The 15140-nt window shown below is 43.2% G+C and overlaps 1 pseudogene; it reads right to left on the bottom strand.

Annotated features, from left to right (window-relative positions):
* The window catches only part of LOC148542969 (protein kinase C delta type-like), a 47530-nt pseudogene that overhangs the window by 20122 nt on the left and 12268 nt on the right, over nt 1–15140 (bottom strand).

Below are 15140 nucleotides of genomic sequence, written 5' to 3'. Positions count from 1 at the left end.
GATGCTCAGGAATAGCATCCGCTCCAGCATGTAAGGATGCCCAGGAACAGCATCACCATTTCCCAGACCAAGAAGGTTAATAGAAATATTCCTGAAAGTACCTCAGTCTGGAAGGCAAAAAGCCCTCGGATGACAAAGGCCGATCCAGAGACGTCGTGCAGGGCCTCTCGCTCCACCAGCACCTCTCTCACCACGTCCTCTTGCAGCACCTCCCTCTTCCTGATGACCTTCACTGCAAGCTGTCTTCTGGTCACGGTGTCAGATGCCAGTATCACCTGTGCAGGACAGAGGCATTAGAGAGTCAGGAGGAAAGACATATGACTAACACTCTCATACGAGCAGAGCTGGAATTTAGTAAGACAAGGTATTTGCATGTGCGTACCCATACTCACACTTTGTGCTGCATAGTAATTCCCATCCGGGTATCCTTACATTCCAACTGGAAAAAAACCTTCAAAACGGACTCATATGTGTGACAAATACATTTATTATCTCATAAAAGTTCCATAGAACACCACATAAAATGGATACAAAATGATATCAAATATATAAAAGGTAATGGCCACTTGCCAAAAAATGCAGCAATGTGCAAAGGAATGGGAGCTGCACTTAGACAAAATAACAGAGAGGTATGTGCAAAAGTATATAGGTGCCGGCTTCTATATATCGCATGGTGGTTACAAGAAAAGGGCACATACTTCTTGTCCCAGGTGATGTGCTGGGTACCCATCCCTGTAGAGCCTCTAAAAAACTGTTTTGAGATGAATAATGTCTTTATTAAGGTCTTTGATAAAGAAATTATTTATCTCGAAATGCCTATGTGCCCTTTTTCTGCTACCACCATGCGATATACAGGAGCCGGCACCTATATACTTTTGCACATACCTCTCTGTTATTTTGTCTAAGTGCAGCTCCTATTCCTTTCCACATTGCTGCATTTTTTGGCAAATGTCCATTACCTTTTATATATTTGATATAATTTTTTATCCATTTTATGTGGTGTTCTATTGGAACTTTTATGAGATAATAAATGTATTTGTCACGCATATGAGTCTAGATTGCAAGATTTTTTTGGTTGGAATGTAAAGATACCCAGATGGGAATTACTATGCAGCACAAAGTGTGAGTACGGGTACGTACATGTAAATACCTTGTCCTACATAGACCAAGTTCTTCACTTGTGTTATAGTATCAACACCTATATAAGTAAAGAAACCTTTACAAGCTTTTGCTTACACCATATATGTGTAAGGTAGGTGTGTCATTTTGCCGTTTGGAAGATTTCAAGGGCTATATACCAGTACTTTCCCCTTAAAGATACCACTGCAAGTTTGAGGTCGCACCTCTTATATGTGAGTTAAGTGCATCCCCCATTACCAAAAGGGGAACAAATGAATCACCCACCCCTCTCGAAGTGAGTAACATATATATATATATATATAATTTTGGGATATATCTATTCCTTAAGGGGACAAAGGATTATATTTCCTCTTAGATTATTTGGTTAAAAAAGTCTGAGATTTTGTCTGAAAAAACAATATTTCTTGTATTATGTCTATTTCCATAAATGTATGAACAACCCGGGTCAGAGGAAAATAAAGAGAGGCATCAAGTAGAACATCCACAGTACAAGGATAAAATACTGTCTAAAGAAAAAGACTTCCGGAGGTGGGGCATCCTAGATGGCCGCGTTTTAGAGCAGCTCCATGCCCTAATGCAATAATTGCGGACAGCACTACCCAAAACCAGTTATTCCCAACCAGTTATATCAACGGGTTACAGGGGAGTCTGTCTGGAGCAGAGACATACCACTTTGAGGAAGCTCGGCTGCTATTTTATACCTCTCCGGAGTCCGGACAAATTTTGGCGCGCGAATCGGCATGGCAGCGGCTCTGCGTATGATGGTCTCTGCAGCCGCCTGAAATTTAGCGCCTCTCATCCCACCCTCGATATATTCCCCTCTGGTGGCCTGAACCCAGCCTGAACTTACCTCTCTCCCCGGATCCTGAGGTCCGCGCCGCTCTTTGACAGAGGTGACGGGCGGACGTCCAGGGACACGTGGTCCTTCCTGCACCCGAGAGACGGAGACGCTCTGCAGTCCGGCGGCTCCCTCACTCCACGCTGAATCCCTTCGGGGAATGTGGAGGGACTCCCAGTGACGCATGTTCTGTGCTGCATCTGCCGGACGGAGGCATTCTACAACCCGGTGACTTCCTTGCTCTGTGCCGCATCCCTTCCAAGAGAGTGAGCGGAGTGCCGGTCGTGAGGAGCGGGAATCGGCCTCCTAGTTGCTGCTGCTGCGAGTGGCCTTCCCGGGATACCTGCTGTCGGCGATCTGGCTGGCTTTGATTTGCTGTTGGACACCAGCGGTGAGTGTCTGCTACACACTCAGCGGACCGTTAGTGCCCCCAAAGTTGCAGGTCTGCAATCTACCTCCCCACATTTTGACCTTTTCTCTCTTAAGTCCCCCCTTGTAGTGTATTCAGAGGGGAAGACCTGATTGCCTAAAGGCATATTATATATGTGGGGATAACTCACATTGGAACATTTCCTGCACCATTTAAGCACAGATAGACACTCTGTTGATCCCCTATCTGACTACCAGGGGATATATATTTTGAGTTTGAAGTTCATCTCTACCCCTAAAGTGGACTGTCCATATGCTGATTCACTGGCTCAGCGTCTTCTCCACAATATCCGAGGAAGTTGCGTTGTGAGGAGTCTACTGAAGTAAATTTATGTTTCCACTTCTACGTGGATTATATATATCCTGTAGATTTTCAAAAAGGCCACCACTTATTAGGTCCATATTAGTCTCGAGACTGTTAGGATAATGGAATGTACGGTGGGATATAGGCCCTGATTCAGACCCACTCGCAAGTGGGCGTACGTACGTTCGGCGTACGTACAAAAAATATTTAAATTCAAGCACTCGCTCGTATTTTCGTACGCAGCAAAAAATCCACCCCAAACTCAGGCGACCCCTCCTCTAACTAACGAGCGTGCCAAATAGCGAGCGTACATCCCCGAAATGGCTTGAAGGGAACGCACGCACAAGTACAAACCGGAAGTGGGACTGTCAGATTCCGATGACCTGCTCGTTTTTTCTGCCTACCTCCCTCAATCGTATCATGTCAATCAATGTATCAATTAGCTTAATTGTATTTTTTTTTTCAACACAATGCAATAAACTTTAATCTTGTCCGTGTTTGTATTTGCTCGCAGAATACGTACGGCTGAAACCTTCGCTTTTATTGTTCAAAAGACATGTTAGCCCCAATTAAACAATTGTTCTATTTGTTTGTCTCCCCACAATTTTTCTGTGGTTCATTTCTTTATTTAAATTTGCTTACGCATGTCACTGCATCAATCCTATCATAACTCTCAAGAGATTTGTGGCCCTGTCGAACACATGACTCATACACTAACCAATAGAATTTGTCCTGTTAATTTCCCAAATACATTAGCCAATCAAATTTTTTTGGGGTGCTGTATTAAAAATATTTTGCCAAAAAAACACCATTGCCATCATGAGATCCGCCGCATTCACCAGGCGCGAACTGCTGGTGCTGACGGAGGTGATGGACAGGCGGATCACCAGTCAGCCTCCACCCATCTCCAATAGGCGAAAGCGTTCCGCATATGCGGAGGTACGTCGACGCCTGCGCTCCTTCGGCTCACGCCGACATATTGGCCAGCTTGAGCGCAGGTGGTCGGACCTGCACCGGCGGACGCCCCGCTTGCTGGCATGCTTTCGCATGCAGATTGCGGAAAGTAAGTGTTCTGGACTGTGGTTTTCAAGTTTATCTTGTAGGCCCTAACTGCGTGTGCATGTTTTCATGTCTGTCCTATTGAGTCATTGTAGTCATATCTGCATGTGCATGTTTTCATGTCTGTCCTATTGAGTCATTGTAGTCATATCTGCATGTGCATGTTTTCATGTCTGTCCTATTGAGTCATTGTAGTCATATCTGCATGTGCATGTTTTCATGTCTGTCCTATTGAGTCATTGTAGTCATATCTGCATGTGCATGTTTTCATGTCTGTCCTATTGAGTCATTGTAGTCATATCTGCATGTGCATGTTTTCATGTCTGTCCTATTGAGTCATTGTAGTCATATCTGCATGTGCATGTTTTCATGTCTGTCCTATTTAGTCATTTTTTTTATTATTATTTATTTATTTTATTTTTTTTGGATTCCTGTTGAAACTAACCACAATATTTTTTTCATTTTTTAGGGGCACAGCAAACACTACGGCGGCATCGCCAGACAAGACGCCGGTCCCGGCCCCTCTCTCCAACCCCCAATTCGTCAATTACCCCCTCCTCCCCAGACCCTGTGGCCGACATTTCAGGCCTACTTCCCCTCCAGCCCAATTCCCCCTCTCCTCCATCCGTCCCTCCTCCAAATACCCCCTCCCAGGATTCCTCAAACACCCTGCCCCTAGGTTTGGGGAATGTAGCCACCTCCGAGGTGGTCCAGGGAGTGGCTTCTGGCTCTGGCGTTTTTGAGAACGGTATGTTTTTAAATTTTATTTTGGACACCACAAACTGTTTGTATGTAATCATGTGTCGTCCCCATTTTTTGTGGCTTTCTGTCGCCTTAGGGTATTTTTGGGGGTTGTCTTTACCTGTTCCTGCTGATGTCACCATACACATATCACACCTGTGTGCCTTTTTTTAGGGCCCTTGTATTTTTGGCCTACGACATTTTGGGGTGCTGGGTTTTATCCGTGTAATGTTTTTTTGGCCCACAAGCTTTTAAGTTTTGGTTTGCTTGTTTTGTGTTTTTTTAGAATGTTGCTTCATTATCGATTTATTAATACCCAAACTTTTGTCACCCACAGAGGAACAGAGGCGTCGGGAACAAATATTTAATTGTGTGGGCCGTATGCGGGAGCAGGTCACCGGGCTTATGCAGGGCCTTGACCATCTGTTGGTCCTCCTTAGGAATTAGTTTTTTTTTTGTTTTTTTTTCTAATTGTTTCATAATAAATCAGTTTTAAATCAAGCTCTGTCTCATGCGTTTGGAGTAAATCCAAGATTCTTTACACTGACATAAGTAGACTCTTCAAGCAAGGATTGCCACAGAATCTCACTACAGATTGTGTGTTGTATTTTGAATGCAAACAGGCACAAGAAACACCTCCCAGTACCAATGTCATTTTCCTTTTTTGTGGTGGTCAACATGATAGTTTACACCATTTTTCAGGTTCCTATTTGGTGGCCAAACTGCTTAGGACAATCTTACGAAGGCAACTGATTGTACAGGATTCCTTGTTGTGTTGGTTAGTACCCCGAAAACATATTACATTTTAGCTCCACTTGCTTCATTACTGGGTTACCCCTTAGGTAAAATTAACATTTGGGAGTTTGTTTACACTTGCTTCTAACGTGCCCAAAAAGGAAACAAATTACACTCTCCAAATATTTATTCACAACAGAAATCAAAATACAAAGTGGTCACTCACAAACAAAACACACAGTGATAATCAGAAATACACCACATACCAAAAACACGAAACAAACACACAACAAATCAAGAACTGGTTGACGAAGGTCCATGCCCACATGATTTCAAAAATATGGCGTTGCAATATTGGTGTCAGAATATATTCCCGAAGTTTCCACATAAAGGTTTTTGAAGGGTAGCAGGAAGTAGTCATCGTGGGAGTGCCAAAGATTATGCAAACAAACAGAAGATGGTGCAAGAATTAATATAAAAAAAGATGAACGCTAAAAAACCGTAACACATTGGGTATACACACTGTTGTTTGGTCAATAATTACCTAAAATATCGGGCCACCACATCATCGCGTATGGCCCCCCCACATACTGATCTCCGACCAACCTCGGGGGGGCCATCCTCAGGTAAGGCATCCTCTGGCTGCATTGTAACACCACTCCTTATGGCGATGTTGTGAAAGATCCCACACAGGACCACAATTTTCGAAACCATATCTGGCAAATACATGAGCTCGCCACCAGAGCGGTGGAGGCATCTGAATCGGCCTTTTAAAAGGCCGATACAGCGCTCCACCACTTGCCTGGTGGCTGTAAGTGCGGTATTAAACTCACTTTGTGGACCTGGTGTGGGAGCCAAATAAGGAGTGAGCAGCCAGGGCATGCAAGGGTATCCACTGTCTCCTGTGAAAAAGAATAGACAACATCAGGATCACTGTGTATCAAGCTTAACATTGTTATGTACTAAAGGTCTACACTTACCCAGAAGCCACGCATCACCAGCTTGTAGGTTGGTTAATTTGTGCCATATCCCTGATTGCCGGATGACGAAGGAGTCATGTGCACTTCCTGGTAATTTTGCATTCAGGGACAGGATCTGGAGGGAGGCATCACATACCACCATTACATTGAGGGAGTGATAGTGTTTTTGGTTGTGAAATATTGCCTCCAGCCGTGCTGGAGGCTGAAGTGGTATGTGAGTACCATCCACAACCCCTATGATGTGTGGGAAGCCAGCTATTTGGTAAAAATTGGCCTTGGCCACACTAAGGGCACCCATATCCAAAGGCATTTTAATAAAATGATGGAGGTGCTTGAAAAGTGCCTCCATCACTGCCCTCAGGATCCTGGAAAAGGAGGATTGTGAGATGCCCGCCACTATTCCCACCGTTGTTTGAAACGATCCTGAGGCACAGAAATGTAACACCGCCATAAATTGCGTAAGTGGTGGTATTGCTGTTGGACTATCAATTTGCCGCTCAAGATCACTCTCTATTAATGAGAGAGTGTCTATGATGATTTTGGGAGGAAGACGGTAGCGTCTTAAAACCTCATCATCGGGCATTCCAAAAAGGGTGACACGTGTTTGAAATATCTGGGGCCTTGCACGCCTACGATGCCTACGCCTGGGACGAGATTGAGGTTGGTCGGCTTCCGGGAGCATGGCCAGAACAATCCGCCCAAGATCAACCTGAAATGGCAAGATTGGAATGTAAGGCTTTGGACCCACCCCAAAAGAAAATTAAGAACAACTTAGCTTGATGATACCATCCATTGCTGCTTACATGACGGGGTATTGTCATGATACGGCCAAACTGAAATTAATCCCAAAAATAATTTGTAAAATTTTAGTGTGTGCATTTATGTTTCTAAATTTTGTGATAGACAAAACTTAAAATATGCGAAACACACATCTGGCCAAAGAGCAAAACGACATTGCACACAGTACATCAAAATGGGTTGAAATGTAAGCCAAAAAAGCCAATGGGCAACCACCAAAAATTTTACAGGATTAATAAGCATTTAAAAATGCGCTAATTAGTTCGCAAATACAAGTTAATAAACAAACTGAGAAAAATGCGCTAATTAGTTCGCAAATACAAGTCACTATACAAACTGAGAAAAATGCGCTAATTAGTTCGCAAATACAAGTCACTATACAAACAGAAAAATGCGCTAATTAGTTCGCAAATACAAGTCACTATACAAACAGAGAAAAATGCGCTAATTAGTTCGCAAATACAAGTTAATAAACAAACTGAGAAAAAGGCGCTAATTAGTTCGCAAATACAAGTCACTATACAAACTGAGAAAAATGCGCTAATTAGTTCGCAAATACAAGTCACTATACAAACAGAGAAAAATGCGCTAATTCGTTCGCAAATACAAGTTAATAAACAAACTGAGAAAAATGCGCTAATTAGTTCGCAAATACAAGATAAAAAATGGACTTACCAAGAGCAAATATATAAGATTCCAAATCAAAAGGTCTTTGGGTCCGAAATTAAAAAAATGCTAAAAGATATGAAATTATGGATCACAAAATTAAAAACAAGAAGAAACACAATGAGACACCAATTGAACCAAAGTTAGACTTCACAAAACTTACCAAATCAAGAAACGAGGCCAAAAAAAAATATACCAAAAAAGCGAACGGAAAATTAAAACGCAAATCTAGCAAACAAAATAAACTCCAAACGCCAACTCCTTTATCCGCAAACAAGAAACTCCAACCAAGGTAACCTCCAACAATCCAAAAACGCCACCTCGACTCGAGACACACCAAGCCATAAATAGTGTTTCGTTTCCCGCACAAATTAAGGAGGGATCATAGGAACGCACAATCAATGATGCGGCCGCAAAATAAGGACGCATGTATAAATACATCACGAAAACACATTTAAATTCTGGTGTATTTCTTGTTTGGACCTCAGACATGGCTACAGACCAGGGAAACAATGCCCAAGAGTCAGGCGGTAAGTCTTTCATGCATTTTGTATCAATGATTAATTTGAAACATAAGATTGGGCAAGTTGTGAATTAGAGAAATCTGAATATTTACAGAAATAGGTGAGGAGGATGACATGGAAGAGGCTGCTGGGCCCAGTATTCCGGCCAAAGCTGCAAAAAAAAAAAGGCAGCCACATTTCACAAGAAAGGAGATGGAGGTTTTGATTCAGAAGTGTGTGGACATCCTGCCACAGGCAGACAGGAATATGAGTATAAGCCAGAAGTGGAGAATGTGGGAAGAGGTAGCCCTTGCTGTCAATAGGGTGGGTGATTATGTCCGTCTAGCCCGGGATGTCAAACGGCGGTAAGTAAACACTTGCCCCCCCTAAAAACAAACCCCATTTTAAACAAAAGGATAATGGCTTCCATTTTTTCCCACAGATGGGCCGACTTCAAATATCGCCTAAAGCAAAAACTGGCGGACAGGGCTAGGCATGCAAGGGGGACAGGTGGGGGTCCCACCCCTGTGTCATTGGAGTTGACGGATTTAGAAGAGCTGGCACAGGGGTGTGTGCAGCCTGTGGAGGTGTTTGGCGTGTCCAACATGGATACGGACATGCCAGACTTTGCGGCTCCTCATGTTGTCCCAGGTAAATCTTGTGATGTCACCAACTCTGAAATGTTAGTGTGCCAATATGTAGATTCTAATGTGAGTCTTTTCTCATTTTTCCTAACAGAGACACAGGCGGATGAGTCTGCTCCAGAGGGGAGCCTTGGCCGTCGAATTTCTGCTGGCTCTGCAGGGGAGGAACCAGTACATCCGGCTGAGGACCCTGCAGAAGCCAGTCCAGGGCAATCCCCCTCGCAGGCAGTGGCCCTCCTCACAGAATTCAATTTCAAATCGGATTTCCATACGGAGATTCTGCAGAGGATGGACGCCAGTCTGCTACGGGTGGCTGAGGCCCTGGAGCAAAATGCTGCGGCCAACGTGACCATTGGTCAGGCCCTGGCGGAAAATACCAGGGCCAACATCCGCATCGCCAATGCCCTGGAGCAGCTCGTTCGCCAGCACATGGTGGAGCCAACCTCCCTTCCTGCCGGAACATCAGGATCCTCCACCTCTGGCACAACATCAGCCAATCCTCCAAATGTGCCTAGCCCTGTGCCTAGTCCAGAGGCCACAACATCTGCCTCTGGACAGGCAAGCCCGATGACATCCCGGAACCGGTCTGGCGCCCTCCCTCCCCCAGCCAAACGGGTGAAAAAACGGTGACAGCAATGGCGACTTTTCCCACACTCCTTCTGTGCTTGGCTCATATTCCTTTCTGGTCAAAACTTCCCTCTCCTTTCTTGTGAATTGTTTTTAATTTTGTGTTCTACATTTCATAAATCTTTTATTTTGGCCCAATTATTGTAACTTTGAAAATGAACCCTGCAAAAAAACTTTGGGCAAAAATTTTAGAATTGTGTTTTTTTCTTTGAGCAATAAAAAAAAATTAAAAAACTGACGTATTCTCACATTGTCACAATGGATTACATTTAATCCTGGGCCAAAAGGCACAAACTGGCAAAAACCACATTTTACATGGCCCCCAAAAAAAGGGCTCTTTAAGAAACGTTTCAAATTTAACATAACGAGGCAAATTCAACAGGCCAAAAGAAAAAGGTAAAAACCAAAACAACATGATGACATTATTGTTACAATAGGCCCTAACCAACAAATTGAGCCCCAAAGAAACAACCACAAATGTACGTAAATTGATTGTGTAATCATCACATTAGCAGCTATGATTTCCACCTGCGTACGCTTTTGTGCTAACACAAAAATCTACTTTCAATACACATACCAAGCCGGTTTTCAATCCACCACTAATTGCTTTTCAGACCACCCGCGATTAATCGCAGCAACATCGAGGAGTGCCGGGATGGAGGTGAAGGCCATCGCCAATGTGGTCGAGTAATCCAGACCCTAAGCTGTGCGAGCATTTTGAAGGGAAAGAGGATCATCCAGTGACGTATGAGTCGGTCCGTACACATTTTACGCTCGCATCTGCTAATGTATGTACGCCCCAAAAAAGCCTCGCCACGCCTGCGTTTTTCCATCTCCACCCCCGTCAACACCCAAAAACGCCCTGTTCTGTCAATCACATTTGACAGGTCACTTCCTGTACGCTATTTGACGAACGAGACCAAAAAAACTCGCAATCTGCCGTACGCACATGCGCAGTGTTACACCGACGCATGCGCGGTTAGTCAACATCGGAACGCAACGAGCGTACTGCTGTTTGCGAGTGGCTCTGAATGAGGGCCTTAGTCATTTAATATAACTTACGCTTGAATTATATGTGCATTTAATTGGTACACTTTTTTGGCATCATATCACTAGATACTACCACAGGTCTACTGTTTAACTACCTTTTGGGGAGACTATCCCTATAGATTGTTGTATTCTCTATAAATCATCATTTTGCGAACGATCTAACCCTTTTTGTTCATATTCTTTACCTGTATTGTATTTCTCAAATGCTGCAAAACGCTATTACCTTTACATAGGTTTATTACCACAAACCATTTGTATGATAAATGTTTTAAGTGTATTGACTCTTGATTGCATACGGCTATCATTCAATAGCTAATTCTTGTACTTATCCTATCCCCACCTTTACTGCAGTATTTAAACAACTTAAACGGGGATATAGCATTACTTAATTGCCATAATCATTAAGTCTGACAATACTTACCACTACATCTAATAGATTGTTAAATATTTTGCTGATATATCTTACATCGTACTGACACCTGGTGGCTGTTTTCGACAATATCAAGATTTTTTCTAACAGAATATTCATAATGACTGCGGTTTGTGAATATATGTGATTGTTTTCGGTGTGCAAGGGGACCTAGCCGCAAGTTTTGGTGTGTAGATTCCACGTGTGTACATTGCCGGTGGAATACCGCACATAGTAATACTCACTGTCATAGAAAATAAGGGGGGGGAAGAAGGAGAGAAGTGAAGAGAGAGAGCGAAAGAAGGAAGGAAATCTTTTCTCTTTTTTTTTTCTATTTAAACCTACTCTGTTTTTGGTCGTCAGGTAATGGACAGATTTGTGGATAGGCCATCACAATCGGGCGATTCTTCGCAATCTACTCCCTCTAAAATGGGTAGAAATAGACCAACGGGCAATAAATCATCCTCCTCCACACAGGGCCTTACAGAGACCTCGTCGGGCCCTTTGGACACTTCCTGTCCCGATCAGGGAGTTGTAATAGCTCAGACGTCTATCACAGATATGGTGGAATCAATCTCTAGAAAACTTTTGCCTCAGATGGACAAAAAATTTGAAGTTATGCAAACATCTCTGGACTCAGCCCTGGCACAAATTGACGCTAACACCTCTCGAGTATCTGGAATGGAGCAAAGGCTGAGTGACGCAGAAGACACAATTCATTCTCTGCAGGTGAGCCTAGACGAATGTTCTCGTTCTTCGGGGGCTCTGATGGAGAAACTGGACGATCTCGAGAACAGAAATAGACTAAACAACCTGAGATTTATTGGAGTTCCTGAAACAGTGAAAGGTCAACGCCTAATGGAATACCTGACTTCAACTTTGACAAAGGCTCTTAAAATGTCTCCTGATATTGCTCCACCACAGATTGAACGAGCTCATAGGATCGGTCCGGAAAGAGATAATGCGATGGGCCGACCAAGGCCGGTTATTGCCTGATTTCTGGACTATAGAATCAAAGAACAGATCCTCATGGCCTATAGGAAAACTCCCCAACTACTTATAGATGATATAAAAATTTTGATTTTTCAGGACTTCTTTGCTTCTGTGGCTCAGAAAAGAAAGGCCTTCTCCCCAGTATGTAGCTTCCTGGTGGAAAACAACCAACGCTTCGCCCTTTTGTTTCCTGCCAAGTTACGCATAGAAGTGGATGGCCGAACCATTTTTTTTGACGATCCTGACAAAGCTAAAGCCCACTTCCTTAATAGGCGCTCCCACCCGAGATCTCCAAAGACCTTGAGGACACTATATAAAAGAAACGGAGAGGAAGGAGAAAAAAAAAAAAATATATATATATATATATATATTATGCTCTTAATTGTGTAGTTTAACTTGCAGCTGGTCCCCGCGTTCACTGTTTAATACTGGCGTTCCTGATTGGCTAGCAAAAATGGTGTAAATTGTTACTGTTTGTAATTCTTATATCTATTGCAATCTTTTCCTGTACCTCTCCCCTCACTAGGGGACGTACAGATATTTTTGGATGGGAAAAAAGAAAAAGTAATGACTCGGAAGCATTTTCTTTAGATTTTTTATTAATTCAAATGTGTGGTGAAGTTTTTGATGTTTTGTACGTATCAGCTGCAATATATTTGTTTGAGTGTTTTGTCTGCCATGTGGATGGCCCTCCCTGGAGATATCTTCTCAAAGGCTGGGGCGGGGAGATGTTTCTTCTTTTCATAATACCGCTTTGGATTTGTTTCCCCCCTGAGGGTATTGGATGATGGCATCACCTCTGCTTTCACATTCTAATGAAGATAATGTTCTAAAAATGATCTCTTGGAACGTGGGAGGTCTAAATACACCCATAAAAAGGAAGAGGGTCACTACCTTTCTTAAAAAACTCAAAGCCTCTATAGTATTTTTGCAGGAGACGCACAGGAGGGCTGGAGACGACTCTACTCTGAGGGATTCCTGGATTGGTGAGTGTATCTCCACTCCGTTCAGAAATAAATCAGGAGGAGTGGCTATTTTACTACACCGTGCCTTACAATATGTGATTCTTGATAAATACTTGGACCCAGAGGGGCGCTTTATTCTTTTAGATATTTCTATTTCTCATAATAAATATACCCTCCTGAATCTTTATGCGCCTAATACCCCGGCCGACTTTATGTCTGACCTCTCTCAGTACCTGATGACAAGAGACACTCCAAATTTAATAGTGGGAGGTGATTTCAACACAGTTGCTGATGCGATCTTGGATAGATCTAACCCCCCTGTAAGACCTCACTCAGTTTTTTGGCAGCACTTAGCACGTTTTCAATCTCTTCATAAATTAGTTGATCCCTGGAGAATACTAAACCCCTCGGATAGGTCTTATACTCACTTATCGGCAGCTCATAGAACCCTATCCCGTATTGATTATATTTTAGTGGCAGATTCATTATTTTCAAGGATACACAATGTAAATTTGGGAGATATAGTTATCTCCGATCATGCCCCAATAAGTATATCTTTATATGATACATCTTTGGTAAATGCCTCCCGCCTTTGGCGCTTCCCCACATATTTATCCAAATCAATTGACTTTTCTAACTTCTTAACTATCAAGTGGAATGAATATCTTGATGACAATATTGATCACTGGAGTGATCCTGTACTTTTTTGGGAGGCGTCAAAGGCGAGGCCACATCATTACTTATATCTCTAGGAAGCGGAAAGAAGCTAATGCTCAGTATAAATCTTTGCAAGCGGCTGTGACCTTTCAATTATATATTTCCAATCTGACCGGGGAGTCTTTTGACGTTTATAGACAATCACGAAAATTGATGGAATCCTTTTTATTTTCCCAAGCTAAATGTAAGTTAGATTACTCCAAAAATAAATATTTTCGCTGGGGAAATAAACCAGGAAAATTGTTAGCCACAATGTCCAAAATTAAAGAGAAGAGGAGCTTTGTTTACTTCATTAAAGATCCTATCTCCGGAACTTCAAATTCTCACACAGATTTAATCTCTGAACAATTTCAGAAATATTATGAACACCTTTATGAAGATAGGCCTATTGATTTGGATCTCCAAGATAAATTACTGACAGAAGCACGCCTCCCTAAATTGACCAGAGAGCAAAAGGAGAGGTTAGATAGAGATATTTCCCCTACGGAAATACACAACACTATTTCAAATCTTAAATCCCACAAAACACCAGGGCCAGATGGCTTTTCAGTGGAATATTACAAACTAATGAGACATGACATAGTCCCCACTCTGCTGGAGCTTTATAGGCATATTCACAAGCGCTCTCCTCTCTACCCTAATTTTAACTCAGCACATACCATTTTCATACCCAAGCCAGATAAAGACCCTCAATTAGTAGCCTCCTACAGACCAATTATGTTGCTCAACGTCGATTTTAAAATTTTGGCCAAAATAATGGCCACACGACTGCAAATTATCCTCCCAGATCTTCTTACTCCTCATCAATTAGGTTTTGTGCGGGGTAAACATTCAGTGAAGGGTATCAGGGCAGCTATAGCAGCTACAGTGATTTCCTCTAATAACCCAGCTGCAAGAAACATGCTTCTTAGCTTAGACTGCCATAGAGCATTTGACACTGTTCTTTGGCCTCACCTCTGTGGAGTTTTGGCACAAAGAGATTTTGGCCAAGATTTTATAGACTTGATACGTTTGTCACAAGCGTGGAATTTAGGAGCTGTGTTCCCGGACTGGGCCTTGGATCTGTATTACTTGGCGCAGACGCTCGCTGGAGGAGGCTTGGCTTAATGAAGTTTCTCCGCATGAGAGGGTGCAGCGAACTGACAGGAGTTTGAGGAATGCGGCAGTAACGAGATAGCTAGGAAGCTACGTGGAGCGGCTGGATAGCCTAGGGTAGACGTTGGTAGCTGAGTGGCTACGTGGAGCGGCTGGATAGCTGTGGGTAGACGTTGGCAGCTGAGTGGCTACGTGGAGCGGCTGGATAGCCGTGGGTAGACGTTGGTAGTTGAGCGGCTACGTGGAGCGGCTGGATAGCCGTGGGTAGACGTTGGTAGCTGAGCGGCTACGTGGAGCGGCTGGATAGCCGTGGGTAGACGTTGGTAGCTGAGTGGCTACGTGGAGCGGCTGGAGTGCAGTGGGAAGGCTACTTAGCTAAACTAAGAAACTAGTTGCACTGGCAACTTGTGTGAGCATTGGGGATCCTTTTATAGTGGACACTGGGAG

This window comes from Taudactylus pleione, unplaced genomic scaffold, assembly GCF_031769625.1.
Source record: "Taudactylus pleione unplaced genomic scaffold, aTauple2 ptg000007l, whole genome shotgun sequence".
Classification (NCBI taxonomy): domain Eukaryota; kingdom Metazoa; phylum Chordata; class Amphibia; order Anura; family Myobatrachidae; genus Taudactylus; species Taudactylus pleione.
Note: the sequence above shows the minus strand (reverse complement) of the source record. Positions and strands in the feature narration are given on the sequence as shown.